Raw genomic sequence first — 12,494 nt, forward strand, 5'->3', positions numbered from 1 at the left:
ATGGCTGTGGCTTTAGACTAGTGTGATTGCTTAATCATTTTAAAACTTGATATAATATTTTTCTTATTACAAGTTCATCATAAACACATTTATTGCTGCCCATTAGACAGCGAACATATATTAAGGGCTCACTTGAAACCAGGCAAACATTAGCTGAATGTTTTAAGCACATTTTTCCAGAATCCTCATGACAGTAGTGCCTACCCACTTAGGTGGACACTTATTACCCATGTTTTATCTGTGAGTAGAAAGATACTTAATTGCCTTTCTCTAATCATAGTGCTGTTTCATTGGGTTTTACTTAACGATTCACCTAGTGTGTCCGTTTCATTTATTGCCAAATTTCATTATTTTAGATAAAGTGTCAGAAAACATCTTTATGCTTAAAATTTTTCTGGATTCATTGCTGGAGGTGAACTTCTCTCATCTAAACATTTGGAAGGTTCTTGATAAAGTAACAGCACCAAATATGAGAAAAATTTCAGGATAACAAATTCGGGCTGGATATTTTATTAAAGAATTATTGTTCATTTTTCTAGGCGTGCTAGTGGTACTGTGGTTACATATTTGGAGAACCTTTCTTGGAGCAGCGGTTGGCTCAGTCAGTGGAGCATACGACCCTTGATCTCTGTGTCAGGAGTTCCAGCCCCAGGTGGGTGTAGAGATCACTTCTAAAATAAATTAATCTTTAAAATATAATAATAATAAGTCTTTCCTAGAGATGCATAATGAAGTGTTTAAAGTGAAATAATATTACCTAGAATTTACTAAAAAGTAATCCAGTTGAGGGGGGAGTAGGGGATTAATAAAAACAAACAATTGGCATATGTCGATCATTGATAAAACTCCATTATGGGTACACAGGTATCAAATAATGCTGTTCTTTCTACTTTTGCTTATGTTTGAAAATTTCTATGATAAAGGGCTTAAAATATACCCATAAAAAAAAAAATCTTGTAATCAGAGAAGCTAGACCAGTAATTCCTATTCTGCCTTATTCAGTGAGAAAGGCAGGAAAAATGGGATAGCTTTCCGGAGCAGTTTAGCACATCTCTCTCTCCCCATCAAACAAGAGTTAAGGTCTCCCTAAAACCAAAACATATCAATCGCTTTTGTTTTGGTAAGACTTTTCTTTATTTTTAATAGGGTCATAGAGCTGGAGAGGGTCTTTTTTTTTTTAATTTTTAAAAGTTTATTATTTCTCATGAAAGGCCTCTTAAACACCATTAAACATATAAAAGGTTTTTTGATTCAACATTACTTCATAGCTATCTAGTGAGCCCCCTAGCTGGAGTTCTACCAGGTAAAGCAGTGTGAATAAAAACATGAATAAGACAAGGTCTTTGTACGCCAAGCTCCCAGTCTAGGGAGAGAGACACATAAGTATCTCTGAATCATGTTAATCTTGCTAAAATCCAGCTACACATGTCGAAAATGCTAGGGAAAAACAGATGCGAATGATTAAAGTTACCTAGATGAGGGCAAAGAAGCCTTATCATAGGAGGTGATATTTGAGCTGGGTCTTAAAATACGAAAAGAAATTGACCAGACATTCAGGCCAGGTCATGCGTTAGGAGCGGAGGGCACAGCAAGACCAAAGAAACGGTGTGATGGAGAGGGTCTTTGAGATCTGGCCCTCATTCTTCTAAATGACTGAGAATCCTCTTTTGAATTATAATCAATGCTCTATGACAATTTTGTGCACTCACTTCCCAACCTTAGCTTGGGGTAGGCTTCAAGTTTCTGGAACTGTCCAGTGTCCCCTTCCTAGGGGACAACCTTACCTATCATTTTAAATTTAAAAATTGTGGGGCACCTGGGTGGCTCAGTGGGTTAAAGCCTCTGCCTTCCACTCAGGTCATGGTCTCAGGGTCCTGGGATCAAGCCTTGCATTGGGCTCTCTGCTCAGCGGGGAGCCTGCTTCCCCTCTCTCTCTGCCTGCCTCTCTGCCTACTTGTGATCTCTCTCTCTCTCTCTCTCTGTGTCAAATAAATAAATAAAATCTTTAAAAATAAATAAATAAATTTAAAAAGTGAAATGTTTTGTGTGTTCTGGACCAGGGTAAGCATTGAGCATTTGGAGACTCCCCAGGAGAGGTCCCAGCATCTCAATGAAAGAGAGTCAGTTATGCTCTTTGTCACTCTGCTCTAGCACCCTTCCATCATTTTACTCCCATCCCTCCCCTCTGGCACTTCTTCCTGGGGCTGGAAACTTCTATCCACCTACTGCATTTTTGCCCCAGGATATATGGGCTTCACCTTGCCAACTCTGCCAGCAAGCATCCCCTCCCCCTGCCCCCGGCGCACTCGCTCAAGGCAGATGGTCCCCAGGCAGTAGACCCAAAGGAGGAGGCTGAGGAAAGAGTGTGACCAGTCTTGGTTTTTCAGTCTTCAAGAGTCCTTATAGGTGGAATCTTAAAAACAAAGGCAATAGAACTCATAGATGCAGAGAACAGATTGGTGGTGGCCAGAGGTGGAGGTTAGGAGGTGGGTGAAATGGGTAGAGGGTCAAAAGTTATAGACTTCCACTTACAAATTAAATAAGTCCTAAAATTTTTAAAAATAAAAAAAAATTAAATTAGTAAGTCCTGGGATTACAATGTACGCCATGGAGACTATAGTTGCTAATCTTGTATTGCGTATTTGAAAGTTGTGGGGAGAGTAGATCTTAAAAGTTCCTATGGCAAGAAAAACATTTTTTGTAACTATGGGTGGCATTAGATGTTCATTAGTCTTACCGCGGTGATCATTTCGTAACAAACACAGAAATCGCATCAGTACGTTGAACACCTGAAAATAATATAATGTTACATGTCAATTACATCTCCATTAAGAAAGGCAAGACAAAAAATAAACTAGGTGCTTAGTAAATATAAGAAGCTTTCAGCTTTTACTAGATGAGTAATTATAAGTTTCTTAACATTTGATATTTAATATTAGATATTCTTGGGGGTGGGGAAGAGTCTTTGAGAGGAACCTAACATTAGCATGTCCCTCTCCCTCTGTTTTTCCCCAACTTGACCAGAGAAACAGGAATTTCTACCTATCTTTATATATCCCATGGGATTTAGGAAATAAAATCCTCCAACGGGAGAGAATTCGCTCCCTCAAACAGCACTCCTCAGGTTTTTATTCAGTTGGTGGATGTTGGATACAGTCAGTGGAGTCGCTGCTCTCTTCCCACCACACAGAGGAAGAATTTTTGTCCTTTTCCCCAGGCCTTGGAGACTCCCTCCTATGCATTCAGAGTCTGAGCCTCTTTTCTCTCACGGGGCTGCTTTGTTCCCTTGATGGGACATGTCAGGGCAAAGCTTCCAACGCCTAGCAAGAATCGATGGAGTGCGAACCATGGAGTGCGAACGAAAACTCCAGCTCATCCCAACTGCATCTAGCCTAACAGTATCTTGACCACAGGAAATTTGCCCCTCTGGCCTTCTGGTCCACAAGGCTGGAGGCACCCAGGACCTTTCCAAGCTCTAGCTGGTGGAACACGTGTCTACAACAGCCAAGGAGAGGAGAGTTGGTGGACGTTTCCCCTTGCCCAACAGGCCCAGAAAGGGCTCTTCTCATGATGGGCCTCATCCTGCAGAAGGAGAGAGAAGCGAGATCTGATTCCTGATCTCTTGGAACTCACCGTCCAAGGGTGGAGATGCCAATAATGACTCGAATCACCCTGTCGGTCAGTGTCACAGAGCAGATACCCGGCAGCACCAGCGGGACCCAGACCACTCTGATTTACAACTCGGGACCAAAGGAAACGGTCACCGGGGAGACAGGGCTCAATTTCACCCTTAGAAAAGGAAGATTCTAGTAAAAGGGAAGAGGCGTTGAGAAGAAGGAGGTAGATATTGGTGAGAAAGGTTGGACAAGTTCGGATTTAAATTGCTGGATGTCCAGAAAGGAAGACAAGGCAAGGAGGTTTCGGGAAGTTCCCTGGACACTCCGTCTGCATAAACACTAACCAGAATTATAGCAGATCTGAGAATTCTATAGCCAAGCTCTTGAAAACGTGACTGAGAAAGAAAGAATCATGGCTCTGTGGGAGGCTTGAGTGATGCCAGCCAGGCCCCACCCAGACTGCCCTGTCCTTTACTGCTATGGCAAGCGGGTCCCCTCCATGGAGATTGCTTGTTATGAAGCAGAGGAGCCCCAAATCTTCTTATCTGGCATTTTATTTTTTTGGCATCAAAGTATTCTCTGTTCCCCAAACACCATTAGCACTACATAATGGAAATTGAGAGGGGTGGAGGGAAGAAACACCAGCCATCCTATCACACCACCCCATATCAACGCCTTGAAATTTCCATTTCCGGCCCTTTGTGCCAGATGAAGAGAACAGGCCCGTGGGGACAGTGTTTGGTGACCACAGCAGACATCCCAGGGCCTGCCCTGGCCAACACCCCACTCTTACATTTCCTGGCACCAACAGACAGATGGACGTCCTGCCTGCTGGATAGGAAACAGACCACCAGAAATGTGTAACCAGACCAGAATGGCTAAGATTGCCATCTCTGTCGCAACCTGGCTCCGAGGGGATGTGAGAAACCAGACTAGAGGAGCCAAGTCTGGAGGAGGTGAGCGGTAGCCTGCAGACATTTTGGAAAGGACTGAGTCAGGGTCAAGGAATACAGAGAAGCGACCTGAGACTTGGCAGGGTACAGATATCAAGGATTTGACAGGAGCGTTTCAGGGGAGCAGTGGAGGCAGAAGCCTCTCAGGAGCAGGTTATAGAGGATGATAGGAGAGGAGGAGAACTTTCTGGAGAAGTTGTGCTGGAAGGGATGGTCGAGCATGGGAACCACAGGAGGGAGTCTTGGGCCAGAAAGAAGGAAGTTTTCGGAAGAGAGCTGCTAGGGCATGTTTGTGTGTTGGTAGGAATGATCTACCAAGGGGGGGAGGGGGCGGACTAGAGCAACAAACTCCTAGGAAGCCAGCTAGGTCAGCCTCTAAAAGGACCGGGAGGGCACCTGGGTGGCTCAGTGGGTTAAGCCTCTGCCTTCGGCTCAGGTCGTGATCTCAGGGTCCTGGGATCGAGTCCCGTGTCGGGCTCTCTGCTTGGCGGGGAGCCTGCTTCCTCCTCTCTCTCTCTGCCTGCCTCTCTGCCTACTTGTGATCTGTCAAATAAATAAATAAAAATCTTTAAAAAAAAAAAAAAGAATAACTCATTGTTCTTGACTGGAGCAAGCAAGTGGGGGGGCACGGACTAAGATAGGGGTGGCAGGGACCAAGAGATGCATGTGAGGAATTTTAACATGAGATGACTGTGAGGCATCACAGAGACAAGCAGGCAGGTGGGGAAGGCTGGAGTTAGTAAGGGAAAGGTTTTCTCCTCTGCTCTGCTCCGCAGTACATGAGACGGATTCAGGAGCCGGGCCTGGGTGTGGCCTCACCATCCTGACTTGTACAAAGAGGAGGAAAGTCTCCAGCCCTTGACTATAAGCTCCTTGCAAACAGGGCCCGCGTTTTGTTCACTGATGTATCTCCCGCGCCTCGCAGAGCACCTAGAAGGCAGTAGGCTTTAATCAGTATTTTCTGTAGAGATAGACAAATAGCAAGCAATGGTCCTGTAACAGTCGTCCCCCCAGCCTCCAGAAACCGGGTGACTTTGTAGAGTCTGGGACAGATACCTTCAGAGCTTCACGAGAGAGGCCTTGCTAATTACAATGATGACAAGGATTTGGGGATGACTGATAGTCCGTGAGGACCAATTACTCTTCTGAATAATCACTTAAATGGGTCACACCATGATTGCTCAGAGCAACACGGGTGGGGTGGATGGAGAGGGCGGGGTGGTCAGAAGGTGGGAGAAAGAAAGGCAAGTTCAATTCTACCAGGGAGCTGGGTTTGCTTAGTGGCCTCAGGCTAACTACTTGACTTCTTCCATCCTGTTTAATTTGTTTTGGAGTGGTGGTTTGTTTTTTTTTTTTTTTTAATGGAACTGATAGAGATCTACCACCCCAGACGGCCATAGACACCACTAATAAAATTGCAGCACCTTTGTGGCAAACAAGGGAACCTGAGAAACCAGAAGCTGACACGAGTTCTCAGAAGCAGAAACTTAGCCAGGGGCCTGGAGTGTGTATGCGGCACAGGAAGAAAGAAGAAGGAACTGTGTGGGGTGAGGAACAGAGCTGCCACAGACACCAGATTCTCCTACAATAGTAAAGTGACCATGTGGCAGGCAGCCAGGTAAACAGCCATAAAACAATAGACAGATGGAAACACACAGAATGTAGGGCACGCAATGGCCTCACCTCTGTGATGTTATAGGAGACTGAAGTCCAACAAAGGTCATCCATTTATTCACCAGGCATTTCTCAAGAGCCAATTATGGGCCAAGTGCTGGGCCAGTGTTTTGGCTAAATATTGCGGCACAATGCATTACCCCCAAAACTCAGAGGCTTAAAACAACCGTCATTTTATTATTTCTCACACATCTGTGGTTCAACTGATCTCAGCTCTGTGGTTCTTTTTTTTTGTTTTGTTTTGTTTTGTTTTAAAGATTTTATTTATTTATTTGACAGACAGAGATCACAGGTAGGCAGAGAGGCAGGCAGAGAGAGGAAGGGAAGCAGGCTCCCTGCTGAGCAGAGAGCCCGATGCGGGGCTCGATCCCAGGACTCTGGGATCATGACCCGAGCCGAAGGCAGAGGCCTTAACCCACTGAGCCACCCAGGCGCCCCATCAGCTCTATGGTTCTTTTTCTCCACAGGGTGATGGCCGAGGCCCCAAGTTATTTGGACAAGGCAAGACTCGGCTAGAACCTTCAAGATGGCTCACTCAGAAAGATGGAGGTTGGTACCGACCTTTGGCTGGGAGATAACCTGCATCTCTCACCTAGCATGTCTCGGTTCTCTTCTGTATGGCTTCTCTGCCTGGCTTGGGCTTCTCAAAGCATGGTGACTGATTGCCAAGAGCCAGGGAAGCGGAAGCTGTCAGTCTCCATAATGCCCAGGCGCAGAAGTCCCGGAATGCCACTTCTGCTGCATTCTATTGGGGTAAAGCCAGTCATAGTGTGTGTAGTAGTTACCTACTGCTGCATAACAAGTGATTCTAAGACTTAGTGGTGTAAAATGATGATAAATATTTATCTCTCACGGGGAGCCTGGGTGGCTCAGTGGGTTGGGCTTCTGCCTCGGCTCGGGTCGTGATCTCAGATTCCTGGGATCGAGCCCCGCATCGGGCTCTCTGCTCAGCGGGGAGACTGCTTCTCCCCCACTCTCTCTGCGGGTTAGTTAGGAAATATGGAGCAGTTTTGCCAGGCAGTTCTTACTTGGGGTATCTCATGAGATGGCCGTCAAAATGTCAGCCAGAGCTGTGCTCATCTGAGGGCTCAACTGGGATTGGAGGATCCATTTCCAAGATGGCTGACTCACTGAGTTGGCAAATTTGGGTTTGCTCTTGGCAAGAGGACTCTGTTCTTCTGGATGGGCCTCTCCATGACCTACATGAATATCCTTGTGACATGGTGGCTGGCTTCCTCAGAGTGAGTGATCCAAAAGACCAAGGCAGCCCTTTATAAGTGAGCTTGGAAGGCAGACTTCATCATGTCTGCCATAACTTTTTGTCACACAGACCAGCCCCGATTTGCAATGGGAGGAGACTGTGAAAGGACACGAATGACCAGGAAGTGAGGACCACTGGGACCATCCTGGAGGCTGGGTGTCACACCAGGCTAGTCCAAGATTCCAACGGGTAGAGAAATAGACTCTACCTCTGGATGGGGAGAATGACCAAGCCTTTGTGACCATCTTTACTCCCCCACAGCCCAAGGCCCAAGGGATTTAGCAGAGGACTAGACAAAAGAGCTTTGTGTTTACAAGAATTTACAGTCCAGACCACAGGTCTAGCTCCTACAGTCCAGGATCACACACAAAAAACTAGTGCCAGAGAATGGCTGTGTCTATCAATTTCTTTATACAGATGGCAAGCCTGAGGCTGAGAAGAGAAAAAAAAAAAAGGCCAATAATATGCCCAAAGTCATACCATAAGTGGCAGAGCTGAAATTAACACTCAGACCCTTCTGACCCCCAGCCAAGCCCTGCTTTCCCACAGCCTATACTGCCATCCATTATATTACAGTGTTAAATGTCAAATAGGGAATACAACATTGTATAGAGCATGAAATAACAGCTATATAAATCAAATTATACTTTTAAAAAGAACAGAAGGAGGGGCGCCTGGGTGGCTCAGTGGGTTAAGCTTCTGCCTTCAGCTCAGGTCATGATCCCAGGGTCCTGGGATCGAGCCCCACATCGGGCTCTGTGCTCGGCAGGGAGTCTGCTTCCCCCTCTCTCTCCGCCTGCCTCTCTGCCTACTTGTGATCTCTGTCTGTTAAATAAATAAATAAAATCTTTAAAAAAATAAAATAAAAAGAACAGAAGGAAATACAAACAAAATGTTGACAGTTTTTAATAAGCGGTAAGAAAATGAGGGAGGTTGGTTTTTTTTTTTTTCCCCCTTCTAGGTTTCTGTTTTTTTAATACTCTAAACTGAGCTTCTGTCACTTTCACAGTAGAAAACCCCAAACCATTTCCTGCTGTGGTGGACCACACAGGCCCAGGAGGAGAGTGGGGTGCTGCAGGGTTTGAAAGGGGAGCTGGGGGAGCAGTGAGAAAGGAGCCCCCCACCTGTGGATTTGGGTTCTTCCTCTGCTGTTGGCTGTTAATTAGCTCACCTGTGCAAACAAAGCTGAGCCCTGCACTGAGGTGTGGGAAGAAGAACCTTGTCCTAGAGAAGACCTATGCTTCCCACTCTCCAGGAGTGGGCAGGGCAAAGGAAAGTAGAGGGCTGAGGTTTCTCCTTGATGGGATATATCTATCATGTTATTTCCTGGTCTGAGATCAAGATGACTTCCTCTCAAATATGAGCTTACATACTGACAGAATATTTGATACTGATGCTTTCCTTCAAACTCCAATATAGGTAGTCACCGTAGTTGAAACTGTTTGGTTGTTTAAAGTATTAAGAGTCTTTTTTTTTTTTGTTCTCTGCAACCATGTGATCTCTTCTTTCACTTTTATATTTGAAGCTTAAGCCTGTCAACCCATCGTCTTCTTCCCTGGCCAGAGTGTGTTTTCCCTAGAGTGAAAAAACAATAGCTTTCATTAACTGAGCAACTACTATGGAAAGATGCTTTATTAAGCATTTATGCATATAGTTATTCTTTACAATAGTATATGATGTGGGTATCTCAGTTTACAGATGAGAAACCAGGGCTCCAGGAAATTCAATATCTTCTCCAAGGCCACACGGCTCAGAAATGACAAAGGTGAAACCTGAACCAGCTCCAAAAGGCCCCCAAAGCTACTCGCCTGATCCCGATTCCCTAAAACGAACATTATAACAACATCAAAAGACATTTGAAAGATTGTATCCTGATACCCCACGATGGCAGTTTGGGGAGGACTGTACAAGGTTCTCTTTTTGAAAATGGACTTTGGGGGGCACCTGGGTGGCTGAGTGGGTTAAGCTGCTGCCTTCGGCTCAGGTCATGATCTCAGGGTCCTGGGATCGAGTCCCGCATCGGGCTCTCTGCTCAGCAAGAAGCCTGTTTCCCTCTCTCTCTCTCTCTCTGCCTGCCTCTCCGTCTACTTGTAATCTCTCTCTGTCAAATAAATAAATAAAATCTTTAAAAAAAAAAAAAAAGAAAATGGACTTTGTATCAGAAACGTCTTAAGCACCACACCACTTGAGAACTTCCAGCCACGGCCACCATGGCCGATTCTGTGGCCATATCCCCACGAGCTGCCCAAACATTTCCTTTCCTTAAATGCTCCCTCAAATACAGACCATCCTTCTCTTCTGAACTGCAGAGGTGTTGAGTAGAATAGATATGTGGAAATGACCAAGACGAGCAAGCCCACTTTCATTTCAATTCTGTTTAACAACCTGGTCAGGAACTAACATTTCCCACTAACTCTTGGGAAATATACCAGGGTGTGAATATATAATACATATTATATAAATCTCCTTTCCAAGATTTAAAAACCAAAAACAAAATGCCCAACCTTCCCCTACGTTTAGGTGGACGTATATGTCACTAAACGTCCAGCTGAGCCCTCCCATTTCTGCTGCTTAAGGGGTGATGTGTTCTGGTGGGAATAAAAGTTGCACGGCTGAGGCTACCTATATTGGCGGCACTCCTAAGCCTCTCATCCCCGGAGTCAGAACTATGCTCCAGGGTGATTCTGGGCAAGCTGGAGATTGAATTTCCCATGCTGCAGTGGAGCAGTGGGCCTGGTGGTTGGAAGACAGCAGGGATGGTGGGTGACATCAAGGTTATCGGGAAAGCAAGGGAATAACCTCTGTACTGTGTATTCATTCTCTATGAGCATTGGGGGCGGAGGGCCTGGGAGGCAAGGCTTAGAGTGGGCAGGGAACGGGAAGGAAATATCAGTCTTTCTCCCTAGAAATTCCATTCTGGCTGGTCCACACCAGTTGGAAGCCACCATGCCCCCAGTGCCCCCGGGAATGACAGAGCTTTGAGACATTTGTATTTGATAAACGCAAGTCTCACATGCTAACTAGCAGAGCAAACAATTGACATCACCTTGCTGTTTGCTGTTCCATGATGGCTAGGAAATCTTCACAGAGCGTCAGCCCAATGATGGAGGCCTCTCTGAAGGCCCTGAAGACTTCTCTCAAGCATCCCTTCCCCCAGATGCTCGTGTCTTGATGATGGTGTGAGTCCTGATTAGCAGATTTTTATTTTATTATTATTTTTTTAAACAAAAATATATTTTTAAGATTTTATTTGTTTATTTGACAGAGAGAGAGATCACAAGTAGGCAGAGAGGCAGGCAGAGAGAGAGGGGGAAGCAGTCTCCCCGCTGAGCAGAGAGCCTAATGTGGGGCTTGATCCCAGGATCCTGAGACCATGACCTGAGCCAAAGGCAGAGGCTTAACCCACTGAGCCACGCAGGTGCCCCAGATTTTTACTTTAGAAGGAAAACCAGATGAGAATATCTTCTCCCCACCCTCCACCCTCTACCCCCTACCACCCGTCGTTTTGAAGCCTCACCCCAGTGCTGGTGCAGAGTAAACAGAAAGTGCTAGAAGTCTCACTGTGGCTGATCATTCTTCAAACGGAGCAGAGGGAGGGGAAACCCAGGAGCTGACCATCTTCAGAAGTTCCAGTTCTTTGGCCACACCTGACCTCGTCATCACTCGGAATCATTCTTCTCTGAAAACCTTGCCTCTACCATCCCACTCCGAATGAAGGCAATGCTGGTTCTCCTCATCTCTCCTGCCACCACGTGTTCCCCCTGCCAAGCTCCCCTTCCAATCCCCTCCCAATCCTCCCCCCCACCCCCGTCTTTGGGTTTCCCTCTATCTCCTTCCAACATAGGACCCGAGACCCATCACTTCAAATCCCCTGTTTTCAGTATCTGAGGTGTTTCGTTTTCTTTTCTTTTTTTTTTTTTTAAGATTTTATTTGTTTATCTATTTATTTACTTACTTATTTACTTGTCAGAGAGAGAGAGGAAGAGAGAGAGCACAAGCACGGGGAGCAGCAGACAGAGGGAGGAGCAGGGGTCCCCGCTAATCAAGGAGCCCGACATGGGACTCGATCCCAGGACCCTGGCATCCCGGGACTCTGGGATCATGACCTGAGCTGAAGACAGACACTTAACCAACTGAGCCACCCAGGTGTCCCTGGGCTGTTTTGTTTTCCTCCTGCTCCTGACCCTGTGAATTCGTGACTCTGGTTTCTGCCCACCTGGGCCCCCGCTGCCTAGCCCTCCACCGTCCTGGGGCCGTGGTGAGTGCATGAGCCCATGGCGCCGCCCAGAATTCTCCCTCTCAATCTGGCAGCTCCCTCTTTCATTTCTCTGGGAGGCTTTTCCAGTTCTTTACTGTTTCCTTCAAACCCCTGTTATCACCTCCCACCTACTCTCAAGAGATGACTTTGCTTCTCACTTTAGAGCTAAAAAGTAGGAGCCAGCAGGCAGGAATTTCCTCAACTTCCTGCTTTCCACCTATGAATGAAGCTGCGCCCACACCCATTCTTAGTTGCATCGAACTTACTGTGGAAGCGCGGACCCTCTTCCTGTCCCAGGACTGCTCCCCTGCCCTGTGTGCCTCCTGGGACCCCGTCCTGTGGGTCATCTCCTGCCCAACCTTTTCATTCTCTTTTCTTAGCTCTTCTCTTCAGCCCAGCTCCGGGGGTCCTCTGCATTTCCAGGCCCCCCTACACTGCTTTGGTCAGTGACCCAATAGTTGTCTAATATCCAAATCCCAAGGTTCACGGTTCAGACCTCTTCCAACCTGAACCTTTGGAGGCCATGTTGCTATCGACCACTTCCTCCTTCTCCAGTCTCCTCTCCCTTGCCTTTGGTGACAACGCTCTTTCTGGGTTTTTTATCACCTTTCTGGTTTCTCTTCTTCATAGCCCTATTCTGGCTACCCCTAAAACCTCATCTGTTAGTAGCATCTACCCTGTGCCCCCATAGCTCCTGGGCTTACATTCGCGGAAGCCTATAGTGGTCTATC

Source organism: Lutra lutra, chromosome 16 (genome assembly GCF_902655055.1).
Source record: "Lutra lutra chromosome 16, mLutLut1.2, whole genome shotgun sequence".
NCBI lineage: Eukaryota > Metazoa > Chordata > Mammalia > Carnivora > Mustelidae > Lutra > Lutra lutra.